General features: G+C 42.2%; 1 pseudogene; it reads left to right on the top strand.

Annotated features, from left to right (window-relative positions):
• The window catches only part of LOC127924535 (ATP-binding cassette sub-family C member 12-like), a 61,521-nt pseudogene that overhangs the window by 18,074 nt on the left and 25,170 nt on the right, over positions 1–18,277 (top strand).

Genomic DNA, 18,277 nt, shown 5'->3' with positions numbered 1-18,277 from the left:
TGTTGTGTTGTCTGTAGTTTACCATGGGCCAGACTGACCAGCATGTTGTTGTGTTTTCTGTAGTTTACCATGGACCAGACTGACCAGTATGTCGTTGTGTTGTCTGTAGTTTACCATGGGCCAGACTGACCAGTATGTTGTTGTGTTGTCTGTTGTTTACCATGGGCCAGACTGACCAGCATGTTTTTGTGTTGTCTGGAGTTTACCATGGGCCAGACTGACCAGCATGTTGTTGTGTTGTCTGTAGTTTACCATGGGCCAGACTGACCAGCATGTTGTTGTGTTGTCTGTAGTTTACCATGGGCCAGACTGACCAGCATGTTGTTGTGCTGTCTGTAGTTTACCATGGGCCAGACTGACCAGAATGTTGTTGTGCTGTCTGTAGTTTACCTTGGGCCAGACTGACCAGAATGTTGTTGTGCTCTCTGTAGTTTACCTTGGGCCAGACTGACCAGTATGTTGTCGTGTTGTCTGTTGTTTACCATGGGCCAGACTGACCAGTATGTCGTCGTGTTGTCTGCAGTTTACCTTGGGCCAGACTGACCACTATGTCGTTGTGTCGTCTGTAGTTTTTCATGGCCAGACTGATCCAAGTGTTCAGGAGGAAAGCGGTGAGCGTCACAGACACTCGTGTCCGCACCATGAACGAGGTTCTCACCTGCATCAAACTCATCAAGATGTATGCCTGGGAAACCTCCTTCGAGAAGAAAATCACCGGTGAGGAAGAGTAGGGTCACCACAGGGTGTAGGGAAGGCATCTAAAGAGGATACTGAAGGTGTTTATTGGCCAAATACCATTTCCTGATAATATAGTAATGTGTAGATCTGTATGAAAAAAAACATTTTGAATCATTTTTAGTTCAAAGGTGTGTAGACATTCTATAGTCACTGTACATACTAGTATATTATTAGAGTTCCATAGTCACTGTACATACTAGTATATTATTAGAGTTCTATAGTCACTGTACATACTAGTATATTATTAGAGTTCTATATTATTAGAGTTCTATAGTCACTGTACATACTAGTATATTATTAGAGTTCCATAGTCACTGTACATACTAGTATATTATTAGAGTTCTATAGTCACTGTACATACTAGTATATTATTAGAGTTCTATATTATTAGAGTTCTATAGTCACTGTACATACTAGTATATTATTAGAGTTCTATAGTCACTGTACATACTAGTATAATATTAGAGTTCTATAGTCACTGTACATACTAGTATATTATTAGAGTTCTATATTATTAGAGTTCTAGTCACTGTACACACTAGTATATTATTAGAGTTCTATAGTCACTGTACATACTAGTATAGTATTAGAGTTCTATAGTCACTGTACATACTAGTATAGTATTAGAGTTCTATAGTCACTGTACACACTAGTATATTATTAGAGTTCTATAGTCACTGTACATACTAGTATATTATTAGAGTTCTATATTATTAGAGTTCTATAGTCACTGTACACACTAGTATATTATTAGAGTTCTAGAACATTTGGTATAAATCTTTACTAGAGTGTTGTTTACAGTGTACACAGTGTGTCTGGATATAGTGCCATGTAAAGGGAATAGGGATCCATTTTGGACACATTCCATATCTTGCCGTCCTGTGTTTCCCCATCAGACATCAGGAAGAATGAGAAGCAGCTGCTGGAGATGGCTGGCTACATCCAGAGTATCAACTCCTCCATCACAACCATCATCCCCACCCTGGCAACCATCCTCACCTTCGTAGTCCACACCCTGCTGGGCCTGCCCCTCCGCTCCTCGGAAGTGAGTAGTATACCTAATACCTAGTCCTAATGCCTAGTCCTAATGCATAGTCCTAGTACCTAGTCCTAATACCTAGTCCTAATACCTAGACCTAATACCTAGTCCTAATACCTAGTCCTAATACCTAGTCCTAATACCTAGTCCTAATACCTAGTCCTAATACCTAGTCCTAATACCTAGACCTAATACCTAGTCCTAATACCTAGTCCTAGTCCTAATACCTAGTCCTAATACCTAGTCCTAATACCTAGTCCTAATACCTAGTCCTAATACCTAGTCCTAATACATAGTCCTAATATCTAGTCCTTATACCTAGACCTAATACCTAGTCCTAATACCTAGTCCTAATACCTAGTCCTAATACCTAGACCTAATACCTAGTCCTAATACCTAGTCCTAATACCTAGTCCTAATACCTAGTCCTAATACCTAGTCCTAATGCCTAGTCCTAATACCTAGTCCTAATACCTAGACCTAATACCTAGTCCTCATACCTAGACCTAGTCCTAATATCTAGTCCTAATACCTAGACCTAATACCTAGACCTATTCTTAATACCTAGTCCTAATGCCTAGTCCTAATACCTAGACCTAATACCTGGTCCTAATACCTAGACCTAATGCCTAGTCCTAATGCCTAGTCCTAATACCTAGACCTAATATCTAGTCCTAATACCTAGACCTAATACCTGGTCCTAATACCTAGTCCTAATACCTAGACCTAATACCTAGTCCTCATACCTACACCTAGTCCTAATACCTAGTCCTAATACCTAGACCTAATACCTAGTCCTAATACCTAGTCCTAATACCTAGTCCTAATACCTAGTCCTAATACCTAGTCCTAATACCTAGTCCTAATACCTAGTCCTAATACCTAGTCCTAATACCTAGTCCTAATACCTAGTCCTAATACCTAGTCCTAATACCTAGTCCTAATACCTAGTCCTAATACCTAGTCCTAATACCTAGACCTAATACCTAGTCCTAATACCTAGTCCTAATACCTAGTCCTAATACCTGGTCCTAATACCTAGACCTAATACCTAGTCCTAATACCTAGACCTAATACCTGGTCCTAATACCTAGTCCTAATACCTAGTCCTAATACCTAGTCCTAATACCTAGTCCTAATACCTAGCCCTAATACCTAGTCCTAATACCTAGCCCTAATACCTAGTCCTAATAACTCGTCTAATCATACTGAGTAGTATGTCTACAGTCTGCAGTCAGCAGACAGTCTGCAGTCAGCTTTGAGTACAGTAGTACCTAATGAAAGGCTTTTAGCTTAGCAGGCTAACATAGTCAGCTATGACCAGTACCTAATGAAAGGCCTTTAGCTCAGCAGGCTAACATAGTCAGCTATGAATACAGTAGTACCGAATGAAAGGCCTTTAGCTCAGAGAGATAACCACCTTGTGGTGTGTACTGTACTGTAAAATCATGTCTCTTACTGTGTTTTTACCAGGCTGTTACCCTAATCGCCATCTTGTTTTTACCAGGCTGTTACCCTAATCGCCATCTTGTTTTTACCAGGCTTTTACCACAATCGCCATCTTTAACTCCATGCGGTTCTCCCTGGGGTTGCTGCCGTTCTCTGTCAAAGCCATAGCCGAGGGACTGGTATCGCTAGCCCGGCTAAAGGTGAGCCTCCTCTCCTTTAAAACATTATCAATCATCAACTTCATCCTCTTACTGTATATCATGAAGCACATGTGTCCTAAGCATTTCTGTTATCAGTCTCTTTGTAGCATGACGATAAGCTCTATGTGTGTGTGTGTGTGTGTGTGTGTGTGTGTGTGTGTGTGTGTGTGTGTGTGTGTGTGTGTGTGTGTGTGTGTGTGGGTTTGAATACTTTGTATGTGTGTAAATCTACATGTTTACATTTGTGATTATTTGTGTGTGTGTGTGTGTGTGCCTGCGTGTGTGTGTGTGCCTGCATGTGTGCCTGGGGGTGGGGGGTGGATGTGTTTGTGTGTGTGTGTGTGCCTGCTTGTGTGTGTGTGTGGGGGGGTTTATGTATGTGTGTGTGTGTCCACTCTGTGTGTGTGTGGGGGTTGTGTATGGGTGTGTGCGTGTGTGTGCGTGTCCACTCTCTTTGTGTGTGTGTGTGTGTGTGTGTGTGGGGGGGGGGTTGTGTATGTGTGTGTGCGTGCGTGTGCGTGTCCACTCTCTGTGTGTGTGTAGAAACTGCTGATGACACAGAACCCAGACTCGTACCTGGTCCAGAGACACGGGTCCTCTTCGGCCCTGGTCATGGAGAAGGCAACATTCACCTGGGCCGGGCCTGAAGGACAGACAACCACTACGGCACCAGGCACCACAGCCTCTCTGAAGGGAGGGAAGGTGGAACCACAGGGCCAGAACGGGACTCACACACCGGGCAAGACCGAGGCCAAGCCCACCCTGAGAAACATCTCCTTCAACCTGCCTAAGGTAGGTGCTGGTTGGGGTTAGATAGGGCTTATGATTGGGTGAGATGGGGTCTGGGTTAGATAGGGCTTTTGATTGGGTTAGATGGGATGAGTGGGGTCTGGGTTAGATAGGGCTTTTGATTGGGTTAGATGGGGTGAGTGGGGTCTGGGTTAGATAATGCTTTTGATTGGGTTAGATGGGGTGAGTGGGGTCTGGGTTAGATAATGGGGTCAGAGTTAGATGAGGTGAAGCAGGGGTCAGAGTTAGGGGTGAGGGGTCAGAGTTAGATGAGGTAAGCAGGGGTCAGAGTTAGATGAGGTAAGCAGGGGTCAGAGTTAGATGAGGTAAGCAGGGGTCAGAGTTAGATGAGGTAAGCAGGGGTCAGAGTTAGATGAGGTAAGCAGGGGTCAGAGTTAGATGAGGTAAGCAGGGGTCAGAGTTAGATTAGGTAAGCAGGGGTCAGTGTTAGATGAGGTAAGCAGGGGTCAGAGTTAGATCAGGTAAGCAGGGGTCAGAGTTAGATGAGGTAAGCAGGGGTCAGAGTTAGATGAGGTAAGCAGGGGTCAGAGTTAGATGAGGTAAGCAGGGGTCAGAGTTAGATGAGGTAAGCAGGGGTCAGAGTTAGATGAGGTAAGCAGGGGTCAGAGTTAGATGAGGTAAGCAGGGGTCAGAGTTAGATGAGGTAAGCAGGGGTCGGAGTTAGATGAGGTAAGCAGGGGTCGGAGTTAGATGAGGTAAGCAGGGGTCAGAGTTAGATGAGGTAAGCAGGGGTCAGAGTTAGATGAGGTAAGCAGGGGTCAGAGTTAGATGAGGTAAGCAGGGGTCAGAGTTAGATGAGGTAAGCAGGGGTCAGAGTTAGATGAGGTAAGCAGGGGTCAGAGTTAGATGAGGTAAGCAGGGGTCAGAGTTAGATGAGGTAAGCAGGGGTCAGAGTTAGATGAGGTAAGCAGGGGTCAGAGTTAGATGAGGTAAGCAGGGGTCAGAGTTAGATGAGGTAAGCAGGGGTCAGAGTTAGATGAGGTAAGCAGGGGTCAGAGTTAGATGAGGTAAGCAGGGGTCAGAGTTAGATGAGGTAAGCAGGGGTCAGAGTTAGATGAGGTAAGCAGGGGTCGGAGTTAGATGAGGTAAGCAGGGGTCGGAGTTAGATGAGGTAAGCAGGGGTCAGAGTTAGATGAGGTAAGCAGGGGTCAGAGTTAGATGAGGTAAGCAGGGGTCAGAGTTAGATGAGGTAAGCAGGGGTCGGAGTTAGATGAGGTAAGCAGGGGTCGGAGTTAGATGAGGTAAGCAGGGGTCGGAAATCATGAGTTACTGATGACTGTTTGCCTTTGGGGTCGGGTAGTTGGCAGATGGGAAGACATCGGATATCGAGCATCTAGAACAGGTTTTTGCTTTCAAAGTGTTTGTTAGGGGTTAAATGTTCACGAGTTAATGATGACTGTGACTGAAAATGGCCAGGGGTCAAATGAATGTCTAGATGAGGTAAGCAGGGTCAGAGTTAGATGAGGTGGTTCAGTGACAGCAGGGAGAGTTTGCCTACGTTTCCCAGCAGGCCTGGATCTTCCACGGTTAGACAATGATGGGGGAACCCTTCAACCAGACCAGGTAATGTTACTGTGGTCTGTTACTTTACCTGAGGTAATGTTACTGTGGTCTGTCTCCTTTACTTTACCTGGCCAGGTAATGTTACTGTGGTCTGTTCTCCTTTACTTTACCTGGCCAGGTAATGTTACTATGGTCTGTTCTCCTTTACTTTACCTGGCCAGGAATAATGTTACTATGGTCTGTTCTCCTTTACTTTACCTGGCCAGGTAATGTTACTGTGGTCTGTTCTCCTTTACTTTACCTGGCCAGGTAATGTTACTATGGTCTGTTCTCCTTTACTTTACCTGGTCAGGTAATGTTACTGTTCTCCTTTACTTTACCTGGCCAGGTAATGTTACTGTTCTCCTTACTTTACCTGGCCAGGTAATGTTACTATGGTCTGTTCTACTTTACTTTACCTGGTCAGGTAATGTTACTATGGTCTGTTCTCCTTTACTTTACCTGGTCAGATTGTTACTATGGTCTGTTCTCCTTTACTTTACCTGGCCAGGTAATGTTACTGTGGTCTGTTCTCCTTTACTTTACCTGGTCAGGTAATGTTACTATGGTCTGTTCTCCTTACTTTACCTGGTCAGGTAATGTTACTGTAAGTGGCCAGGTTAATGTTACTGTTCTCCTTACTTTACCTGGCCAGGTAATGTTACTATGGTCTGTTCTACTTTACTTTACCTGGTCAGGTAATGTTACTATGGTCTGTTCTCCTTTACTTTACCTGGTCAGGTATTGTTACTATGAGGCCAGGTAATGTTACTGTGGTCTGTTCTCCTTTACTTTACCTGGCCAGGTATTGTTACTATGGTCTGTTCTCCTTTACTTTACCTGGCCAGGTAATGTTACTGGGTCTGACTTTACCTGGTCAGGTAATGTTACTATGGTCTGTTCTCCTTTACTTTACCTGGTCAGGTAATGTTACTGTGGGTCTGTTCTCCTTTACTTTACCTGGTCAGGTAATGTTACTGTGGTCTGTTCTCCTTTACTTTACCTGGTCAGGTAATGTTACTTGGTCTGTTCTCCTTTACTTTACCTGGTCAGGTAATGTTACTATGGTCTGTTCTCCTTTAGGTCAGGTAATGTTACTGTGGTCTGTCCTCCTTTACTTTACCTGGCCAGGTAATGTTACTGTGGTCTGTTCTCCTTTACTTTACCTGGTCAGGTAATATTACTATGGTCTGTTCTCCTTTACTTTACCTGGTCAGGTAATGTTACTATGGTCTGTTCTCCTTTACTTTACCTGGTCAGGTAATGTTACTATGGTCTGTTCTCCTTTACTTTACCTGGTCAGGTAATGTTACTGTGGTCTGTTCTCCTTTACTTTACCTGGTCAGGTAATATTACTATGGTCTGTTCTCCCTTTACTTTACCTGGCCAGGTAATATTACTATGGTCTGTTCTCCTTTACTTTACCTGGTCAGGTAATGTTACTATGGTCTGTTCTCCTTTACTTTACCTGGTCAGGTATTGTTACTATGGTCTGTTCTCCTTTACTTTACCTGGTCAGGTAATATTACTATGGTCTGTTCTCCTTTACTTTACCTGGTCAGGTAATATTACTATGGTCTGTTCTCCTTTACTTTACCTGGTCAGGTAATGTTACTATGGTCTGTTCTCCTTTACTTTACCTGGTCAGGTATTGTTACTATGGTCTGTTCTCCTTTACTTTACCTGGTCAGGTAATGTTACTATGGTCTGTTCTCCTTTACTTTACCTGGTCAGGTAATGTTACTATGGTCTGTTCTCCTTTACTTTACCTGGTCAGGTAATGTTACTATGGTCTGTTCTCCTTTACTTTACCTGGTCAGGTAATGTTACTATGGTCTGTTCTCCTTTACTTTACCTGGTCAGGTATTGTTACTATGGTCTGTTCTCCTTTACTTTACCTGGTCAGGTATTGTTACTATGGTCTGTTCTCCTTTACTTTACCTGGTCAGGTAATGTTACTGTGGTCTGTTCTCCTTTACTTTACCTGGTCAGGTAATGTTACTGTGGTCTGTTCTCCTTTACTTTACCTGGTCAGGTAATGTTACTATGGTCTGTTCTCCTTTACTTTACCTGGTCAGGTAATATTACTGTGGTCTGTTCTCCTTACTTTACCTGGTCAGGTAATGTTACTGTGGTCTGTTCTCCTTTACTTTACCTGGTCAGGTAATATTACTGTGGTCTGTTCTCCTTTACTTTACCTGGTCAGGTATTGTTACTGTGGTCTGTTCTCCTTTACTTTACCTGGTCAGGTAATATTACTGTGGTCTGTTCTCCTTTACTTTACCTGGTCAGGTAATGTTACTATGGTCTGTACTCCTTTACTTTACCTGGTCAGGTATTGTTACTATGGTCTGTTCTCCTTTACTTTACCTGGTCAGGTATTGTTACTATGGTCTGTACTCCTTTACTTTACCTGGTCAGGTAATGTTACTGTGGTCTGTTCTCCTTTACTTTACCTGGTCAGGTAATATTACTATGGTCTGTACTCCTTTACTTTACCTGGTCAGGTATTGTTACTATGGTCTGTTCTCCTTTACTTTACCTGGTCAGGTAATATTACTGTGGTCTGTTCTCCTTTACTTTACCTGGTCAGGTATTGTTACTATGGTCTGTTCTCCTTTACTTTACCTGGTCAGGTAATGTTACTGTGGTCTGTCCTCCTTTACTTTACCTGGTCAGGTAATGTTACTGTGGTCTGTTCTCCTTTACTTTACCTGGTCAGGTAATATTACTGTTCTGTTCTCCTGTACCTGGCCAGGTAATGTTACTGTGGTCTGTTCTCCTTTACTTTACCTGGTCAGGTAATATTACTGTGGTCTGTTCTCCTGTACCTGGTCAGGTAATGTTACTGTGGTCTGTTCTCCTTTACTTTACCTGGTCAGGTAATGTTACTGTGGTCTGTTCTCCTTTACTTTACCTGGTCAGGTAATGTTACTGTGGTCTGTACTCCTGTACCTGGTCAGGTAATGTTACTGTGGTCTGTTCTCCTTTACTTTACCTGGTCAGGTAATGTTACTGTGGTCTGTTCTCCTGTACCTGGTCAGGTAATGTTACTGTCTGTTCTCCTTTACTTTACCTGGTCAGGTAATGTTACTGTGGTCTGTACTCCTTTACTTTACCTGGTCAGGTATTGTTACTATGGTCTGTTCTCCTTTACTTTACCTGGTCAGGTATTGTTACTATGGTCTGTACTCCTTTACTTTACCTGGTCAGGTAATGTTACTGTGGTCTGTTCTCCTTTACTTTACCTGGTCAGGTAATATTACTATGGTCTGTACTCCTTTACTTTACCTGGTCAGGTAATGTTACTGTGGTCTGTTCTCCTTTACTTTACCTGGTCAGGTAATGTTACTATGGTCTGTTCTCCTTTACTTTACCTGGTCAGGTAATGTTACTGTGGTCTGTTCTCCTTTACTTTACCTGGTCAGGTAATGTTACTATGGTCTGTTCTCCTTTACTTTACCTGGTCAGGTAATGTTACTGTGGTCTGTCCTCCTTTACTTTACCTGGTCAGGTAATGTTACTGTGGTCTGTTCTCCTTTACTTTACCTGGTCAGGTAATGTTACTGTGGTCTGTCCTCCTTTACTTTACCTGGTCAGGTAATGTTACTGTGGTCTGTTCTCCTTTACTTTACCTGGTCAGGTAATGTTACTGTGGTCTGTTCTCCTTTACTTTACCTGGTCAGGTAATATTACTATGGTCTGTACTCCTTTACTTTACCTGGTCAGGTAATGTTACTGTGGTCTGTTCTCCTTTACTTTACCTGGCCAGGTAATGTTACTGTGGTCTGTACTCTTTACTTTACCTGGTCAGGTAATATTACTATGGTCTGTACTCCTTTACTTTACCTGGTCAGGTAATGTTACTGTGGTCTGTTCTCCTTTACTTTACCTGGTCAGGTAATGTTACTGTGGTCTGTCCTCCTTACTTTACCTGGTCAGGTAATGTTACTATGGTCTGTTCTCCTTTACTTTACCTGGTCAGGTAATATTACTATGGTCTGTACTCCTTTACTTTACCTGGTCAGGTAATGTTACTGTGGTCTGTCCTCCTTTACTTTACCTGGCCAGGTAATGTTACTATGGTCTGTTCTCCTTTACTTTACCTGGTCAGGTAATGTTACTGTGGTCTGTTCTCCTTTACTTTACCTGGTCAGGTAATGTTACTGTGGTCTGTTCCTTTACTTTACCTGGCCAGGTAATGTTACTGTGGTCTGTTCTCCTTTACTTTACCTGGTCAGGTAATGTTACTGTGGTCTGTTCTCCTTTACTTTACCTGGTCAGGTAATGTTACTATGGTCTGTTCTCCTTTACTTTACCTGGTCAGGTAATATTACTGTGGTCTGTTCTCCTTTACTTTACCTGGTCAGGTAATGTTACTGTGGTCTGTTCTCCTTTACTTTACCTGGTCAGGTAATGTTACTATGGTCTGTTCTCCTTTACTTTACCTGGTCAGGTAATGTTACTGTGGTCTGTTCTCCTTTACTTTACCTGGCCAGGTAATGTTACTGTGGTCTGTTCTCCTTTACTTTACCTGGTCAGGTAATGTTACTGTGGTCTGTTCTCCTTTACTTTACCTGGTCAGGTAATGTTACTATGGTCTGTTCTCCTTTACTTTACCTGGTCAGGTATTGTTACTATGGTCTGTTCTCCTTTACTTTACCTGGTCAGGTAATGTTACTATGGTCTGTTCTCCTTTACTTTACCTGGTCAGGTATTGTTACTATGGTCTGTTCTCCTTTACTTTACCTGGTCAGGTAATGTTACTGTGGTCTGTTCTCTTTACTTTACCTGGTCAGGTAATGTTACTATGGTCTGTACTCCTTTACTTTACCTGGTCAGGTATTGTTACTATGGTCTGTTCTCCTTTACTTTACCTGGTCAGGTAATATTACTATGGTCTGTTCTCCTTTACTTTACCTGGTCAGGTATTGTTACTATGGTCTGTTCTCCTTTACTTTACCTGGTCAGGTAATGTTACTGTGGTCTGTTCTCCTTTACTTTACCTGGTCAGGTAATATTACTATGGTCTGTTCTCCTTTACTTTACCTGGTCAGGTAATGTTACTGTGGTCTGTTCTCCTTTACTTTACCTGGTCAGGTAATGTTACTGTGGTCTGTTCTCCTTTACTTTACCTGGTCAGGTAATGTTACTGTGGTCTGTTCTCCTTTACTTTACCTGGTCAGGTAATGTTACTGTGGTCTGTTCTCCTTTACTTTACCTGGTCAGGTAATGTTACTGTGGTCTGTTCTCCTTTACTTTACCTGGCCAGGTAATGTTACTGTGGTCTGTTCTCCTTTACTTTACCTGGTCAGGTAATGTTACTGTGGTCTGTTCTCCTTTACTTTACCTGGTCAGGTAATGTTACTATGGTCTGTACTCCTTTACTTTACCTGGTCAGGTAATATTACTATGGTCTGTTCTCCTTTACTTTACCTGGTCAGGTAATGTTACTGTGGTCTGTTCTCCTTTACTTTACCTGGTCAGGTAATGTTACTGTGGTCTGTTCTCCTTTACTTTACCTGGTCAGGTATTGTTACTGTGGTCTGTTCTCCTTTACTTTACCTGGTCAGGTAATGTTACTGTGGTCTGTTCTCCTTTACTTTACCTGGTCAGGTAATGTTACTGTGGTCTGTTCTCCTTTACTTTACCTGGTCAGGTATTGTTACTGTGGTCTGTTCTCCTTTACTTTACCTGGTCAGGTAATGTTACTGTGGTCTGTTCTCCTTTACTTTACCTGGTCAGGTAATGTTACTGTGGTCTGTTCTCCTTTACTTTACCTGGTCAGGTAATATTACTATGGTCTGTTCCTTTACTTTACCTGGTCAGGTAATGTTACTGTGGTCTGTTCTCCTTTACTTTACCTGGTCAGGTAATGTTACTGTGGTCTGTTCTCCTTTACTTTACCTGGTCAGGTAATGTTACTGTGGTCTGTCCTCCTTTACTTTACCTGGTCAGGTAATATTACTATGGTCTGTTCTCCTTTACTTTACCTGGTCAGGTAATGTTACTGTGGTCTGTTCTCCTTTACTTTACCTGGTCAGGTAATGTTACTGTGGTCTGTCCTCCTTTACTTTACCTGGTCAGGTAATATTACTATGGTCTGTTCTCCTTTACTTTACCTGGTCAGGTAATGTTACTGTGGTCTGTTCTCCTTTACTTTACCTGGTCAGGTAATGTTACTGTGGTCTGTTCTCCTTTACTTTACCTGGTCAGGTAATGTTACTGTGGTCTGTTCTCCTTTACTTTACCTGGTCAGGTAATGTTACTGTGGTCTGTTCTCCTTTACTTTACCTGGTCAGGTAATGTTACTGTGGTCTGTTCTCCTTTACTTTACCTGGTCAGGTAATGTTACTGTGGTCTGTACTCCTTTACTTTACCTGGTCAGGTAATGTTACTGTGGTCTGTTCTCCTTACTTTACCTGGTCAGGTAATGTTACTGTGGTCTGTTCTCCTTTACTTTACCTGGCCAGGTAATGTTACTGTGGTCTGTTCTCCTTTACTTTACCTGGTCAGGTAATGTTACTGTGGTCTGTTCTCCTTTACTTTACCTGGTCAGGTAATGTTACTGTGGTCTGTTCTCCTTTACCTGGTCAGGTAATGTTACTATGGTCTGTTCTCCTTTACCTGGTCAGGTAATGTTACTGTGGTCTGTTCTCCTTTACTTTACCTGGTCAGGTAATGTTACTGTGGTCTGTTCTCCTTTACCTGGTTAATGTTACTTTACCCTGGTCAGGTAATGTTACTATGGTCTGTTCTCCTTTACTTTACCTGGTCAGGTAATGTTACTGTGGTCTGTTCTCCTTTACTTTACCTGGTCAGGTAATGTTACTGTGGTCTGTTCTCCTTTACTTTACCTGGTCAGGTAATGTTACTGGTCTGTTCTCCTTTACTTTACCTGGTCAGGTAATGTTACTGTGGTCTGTTCTCCTTTACTTTACCTGGTCAGGTAATATTACTATGGTCTGTTCTCCTTTACTTTACCTGGTCAGGTAATGTTACTATGGTCTGTTCTCCTTTACTTTACCTGGTCAGGTAATGTTACTATGGTCTGTTCTCCTTTACTTTACCTGGTCAGGTAATATTACTATGGTCTGTTCTCCTTTACTTTACCTGGTCAGGTAATGTTACTGTGGTCTGTCCTCCTTTACTTTACCTGGTCAGGTAATGTTACTGTGGTCTGTTCTCCTTTACCTGGTCAGGTAATGTTACTATGGTCTGTTCTCCTTTACCTGGTCAGGTAATGTTACTGTGGTCTGTTCTCCTTTACTTTACCTGGTCAGGTAATGTTACTGTGGTCTGTCCTCCTTTACTTTACCTGGTCAGGTAATGTTACTGTGGTCTGTTCTCCTTTACCTGGTCAGGTAATGTTACTATGGTCTGTTCTCCTTTACCTGGTCAGGTAATGTTACTGTGGTCTGTCCTCCTTTACTTTACCTGGTCAGGTAATGTTACTGTGGTCTGTTCTCCTTTACCTGGTCAGGTAATGTTACTATGGTCTGTTCTCCTTTTACCTGGTCAGGTAATGTTACTGTGGTCTGTCCTCCTTTACTTTACCTGGTCAGGTAATGTTACTGTGGTCTGTTCTCCTTTACCTGGTCAGGTAATGTTACTATGGTCTGTTCTCCTTTACCTGGTCAGGTAATGTTACTATGGTCTGTTCTCCTTTACTTTACCTGGTCAGGTAATGTTGTTCTCCTTTACTTTACCTGGTCAGGTATTGTTACTATGGTCTGTTCTTTACTTTACCTGGTCAGGTAATGTTACTGTGGTCTGTTCTCCTTTACTTTACCTGGTCAGGTAATGTTACTGTGGTCTGTCCTCCTTTACTTTACCTGGTCAGGTAATGTTACTGTGGTCTGTTCTCCTTTACCTGGTCAGGTAATGTTACTATGGTCTGTTCTCCTTAATGTTACTGTGGTCTGTTCTCCTTTACTTTACCTGGTCAGGTAATGTTACTGTGGTCTGTTCTCCTTTACCTGGTCAGGTAATGTTACTGTGGTCTGTTCTCCTTTACTTTACCTGGTCAGGTAATGTTACTGTGGTCTGTTCTCCTTTACCTGGTCAGGTAATGTTACTGTGGTCTGTTCTCCTTTACTTTACCTGGTCAGGTAATGTTACTATGGTCTGTTCTCCTTTACTTTACCTGGTCAGGTAATGTTACTGTGGTCTGTTCTCCTTTACCTGGTCAGGTAATGTTACTATGGTCTGTTCTCCTTTACCTGGTCAGGTAATGTTACTGGGTCTGTTCAGGTCAGGTAATGTTACTGTGTTCTCCTTTACCTGGTCAGGTAATGTTACTGTTCTGTTCTCCTTTACTTTACCTGGTCAGGTAATGTTACTATGGTCTGTTCTCCTTTACTTTACCTGGTCAGGTAATGTTACTGTGGTCTGTTCTCCTTTACTTTACCTGGTCAGGTAATGTTACTGTGGTCTGTTCTCCTTTACTTTACCTGGTCAGGTAATGTTACTATGGTCTGTTCTCCTTTACTTTACCTGGTCAGGTAATGTTACTGTGGTCTGTTCTCCTTTACTTTACCTGGTCAGGTAATGTTACTGTGGTCTGTTCTCCTTTACTTTACCTGGTCAGGTAATGTTACTGTGGTCTGTCCTCCTTTACTTTACCTGGTCAGGTAATGTTACTGTGGTCTGTTCTCCTTTACTTTACCTGGTCAGGTAATGTTACTGTGGTCTGTTCTCCTTTACTTTACCTGGTCAGGTAATGTTACTATGGTCTGTTCTCCTTTACTTTACCTGGTCAGGTAATGTTACTATGGTCTGTTCTCCTTTACTTTACCTGGTCAGGTAATATTACTATGGTCTGTTCTCCTTTACTTTACCTGGTCAGGTAATGTTACTGTCTGTTCTCCTTTACTTTACCTGGTCAGGTAATATTACTATGGTCTGTTCTCCTTTACTTTACCTGGCCAGGTAATGTTACTATGGTCTGTTCTCCTTTACTTTACCTGGCCAGGTAATGTTACTGTGGTCTGTCCTCCTTTACTTTACCTGGTCAGGTAATGTTACTGTGGTCTGTTCTCCTTTACTTTACCTGGTCAGGTAATATTACTATGGTCTGTTCTCCTTTACTTTACCTGGCCAGGTAATATTACTATGGTCTGTTCTCCTTTACTTTACCTGGCCAGGTAATGTTACTATGGTCTGTTCTCCTTTACTTTACCTGGCCAGGTAATGTTACTGTGGTCTGTTCTCCTTTACTTTACCTGGTCAGGTAATGTTACTGTGGTCTGTTCTCCTTTACTTTACCTGGTCAGGTAATATTACTATGGTCTGTTCTCCTTTACTTTACCTGGCCAGGTAATGTTACTGTGGTCTGTTCTCCTTTACTTTACCTGGTCAGGTAATGTTACTATGGTCTGTTCTCCTTTACTTTACCTGGTCAGGTAATATTACTATGGTCTGTTCTCCTTTACTTTACCTGGTCAGGTAATGTTACTATGGTCTGTTCTCCTTTACTTTACCTGGTCAGGTAATGTTACTGTGGTCTGTTCTCCTTTACTTTACCTGGTCAGGTAATATTACTATGGTCTGTTCTCCTTTACTTTACCTGGTCAGGTAATGTTACTGTGGTCTGTTCTCCTTTACTTTACCTGGCCAGGTAATGTTACACTTTACCTGGTCAGGTAATGTTACTATGGTCTGTTCTCCTTTACTTTACCTGGTCAGGTAATATTACTATGGTCTGTTCTCCTTTACTTTACCTGGTCAGGTAATGTTACTATGGTCTGTTCTCCTTTACTTTACCTGGTCAGGTAATGTTACTATGGTCTGTTCTCCTTTACTTTACCTGGTCAGGTAATATTACTATGGTCTGTTCTCCTTTACTTTACCTGGTCAGGTAATGTTACTATGGTCTGTTCTCCTTTACTTTACCTGGTCAGGTAATATTACTAGGTCTGTTCTCCTTTACTTTACCTGGCCAGGTAATGTTACTATGGTCTGTTCTCCTTTACTTTACCTGGCCAGGTAATGTTACTGTGGTCTGTCCTCCTTTACTTTACCTGGTCAGGTAATGTTACTGTGGTCTAATATTACTATGGTCTGTTCCTTTACTTTACCTGGTCAGGTAATGTTACTATGGTCTGTTCTCCTTTACTTTACCTGGTCAGGTAATATTACTATGGTCTGTTCTCCTTTACTTTACCTGGTCAGGTAATGTTACTATGGTCTGTTCTCCTTTACTTTACCTGGTCAGGTAATGTTACTGTGGTCTGTTCTCCTTTACTTTACCTGGTCAGGTAATATTACTATGGTCTGTTCTCCTTTACTTTACCTGGTCAGGTAATGTTACTGTGGTCTGTTCTCCTTTACTTTACCTGGCCAGGTAATGTTACTGTGGTCTGTTCTCCTTTACTTTACCTGGTCAGGTAATGTTACTGGTCTGTTCTCCTTTACTTTACCTGGTCAGGTAATATTACTATGGTCTGTTCTCCTTTACTTTACCTGGTCAGGTAATGTTACTGTGGTCTGTTCTCCTTTACTTTACCTGGTCAGGTAATATTACTATGGTCTGTTCTCCTTTACTTTACCTGGTCAGGTAATGTTACTATGGTCTGTTCTCCTTTACTTTACCTGGTCAGGTAATATTACTATGTCTGTTCTCCTTTACTTTACCTGGTCAGGTAATGTTACTGTGGTCTGTTCTCCTTTACTTTACCTGGCCAGGTAATGTTACTGTGGTCTGTTCTCCTTTACTTTACCTGGCCAGGTAATATTACTATGGTCTGTTCTCCTTTACTTTACCTGGTCAGGTAATGTTACTGTGGTCTGTTCTCCTTTACTTTACCTGGTCAGGTAATGTTACTATGGTCTGTTGTCCTTTACTTTACCTGGTCAGGTAATGTTACTATGGTCTGTTCTCCTTTACCTGGCCAGGTAATGTTACTGTGGTCTGTTCTCCTTTACTTTACCTGGTCAGGTAATGTTACTGTGGTCTGTTCTCCTTTACTTTACCTGGTCAGGTAATGTTACTATGGTCTGTTCTCCTTTACCTGGCCAGGTAATGTTACTGTGGTCTGTTCTCCTTTACTTTACCTGGCCAGGTAATGTTACTGTTCTCCTTTACTTTACCTGGTCAGGTAATGTTACTATGGTCTGTTCTCCTTTACTTTACCTGGTCAGGTAATGTTACTGTGGTCTGTTCTCCTTTACTTTACCTGGCCAGGTAATGTTACTGTGGTCTGTTCTCCTTTACTTTACCTGGTCAGGTAATGTTACTGTGGTCTGTTCTCCTTTACTTTACCTGGTCAGGTAATGTTACTATGGTCTGTTCTCCTTTACCTGGCCAGGTAATGTTACTGTGGTCTGTTCTCCTTTACTTTACCTGGCCAGGTAATGTTACTATGGTCTGTTCTCCTTTACTTTACCTGGTCAGGTAATGTTACTGTGGTCTGTTCTCCTTACTTTACCTGGCCAGGTAATGTTACTGTGGTCTGTTCTCCCTTTACCTGGCCAGGTCATGTTACTGTGGTCTGTTCTCCTTTACTTTACCTGGCCAGGTAATGTTACTATGGTCTGTTCTCCTTTACTTTACCTGGTCAGGTAATGTTACTGTGGTCTGTTCTCCTTTACCTTACCTGGGTCTGTTCTCCTTTAGGCCAGGTAATGTTACTATGGTCTGTTCTCCTTTACTTTACCTGGTCAGGTAATGTTACTGTGGTCTGTTCTCCTTTACTTTACCTGGCCAGGTAATATTACTATGGTCTGTTCTCCTTTACTTTACCTGGTCAGGTAATGTTACTGTGGTCTGTTCTCCTTTACTTTACCTGGTCAGGTAATGTTACTATGGTCTGTTCTCCTTTACTTTACCTGGTCAGGTAATGTTACTGTGGTCTGTTCTCCTTTACTTTACCTGGTCAGGTAATGTTACTATGGTCTGTTCTCCTTTAATTTACCTGGTCAGGTAATGTTACTATGGTCTGTTCTCCTTTACTTTACCTGGTCAGGTAATGTTACTATGGTCTGTTGTCCTTTACTTTACCTGGTCAGGTAATGTTACTATGGTCTGTTCTCCTTTACCTGGCCAGGTAATGTTACTATGGTCTGTTCTCCTTTACTTTACCTGGCCAGGTAATATTACTATGGTCTGTTCTCCTTTACTTTACCTGGTCAGGTAATGTTACTGTGGTCTGTTCTCCTTTACTTTACCTGGTCAGGTAATGTTACTATGGTCTGTTCTCCTTTACTTTACCTGGTCAGGTAATGTTACTGTGGTCTGTTCTCCTTTACTTTACCTGGTCAGGTAATGTTACTGTGGTCTGTTCTCCTTTAATTTACCTGGTCAGGTAATGTTACTATGGTCTGTTCTCCTTTACTTTACCTGGTCAGGTAATGTTACTGTTGTCCTTTACTTTACCTGGTCAGGTAATGGTAATGTTACTGTGGTCTGTTCTCCTTTACTTTACCTGGCCAGGTAATGTTACTGTGGTCTGTTCTCCTTTACTTTACCTGGCCAGGTAATGTTACTGTGTTCTGTTCT

Source organism: Oncorhynchus keta, unplaced genomic scaffold, assembly GCF_023373465.1.
Source record: "Oncorhynchus keta strain PuntledgeMale-10-30-2019 unplaced genomic scaffold, Oket_V2 Un_contig_4244_pilon_pilon, whole genome shotgun sequence".
NCBI classification, from domain to species: domain Eukaryota; kingdom Metazoa; phylum Chordata; class Actinopteri; order Salmoniformes; family Salmonidae; genus Oncorhynchus; species Oncorhynchus keta.
The sequence above is the reverse complement of the archived record's forward strand: the minus strand, read 5'-3'. Positions and strand labels throughout refer to the sequence as shown.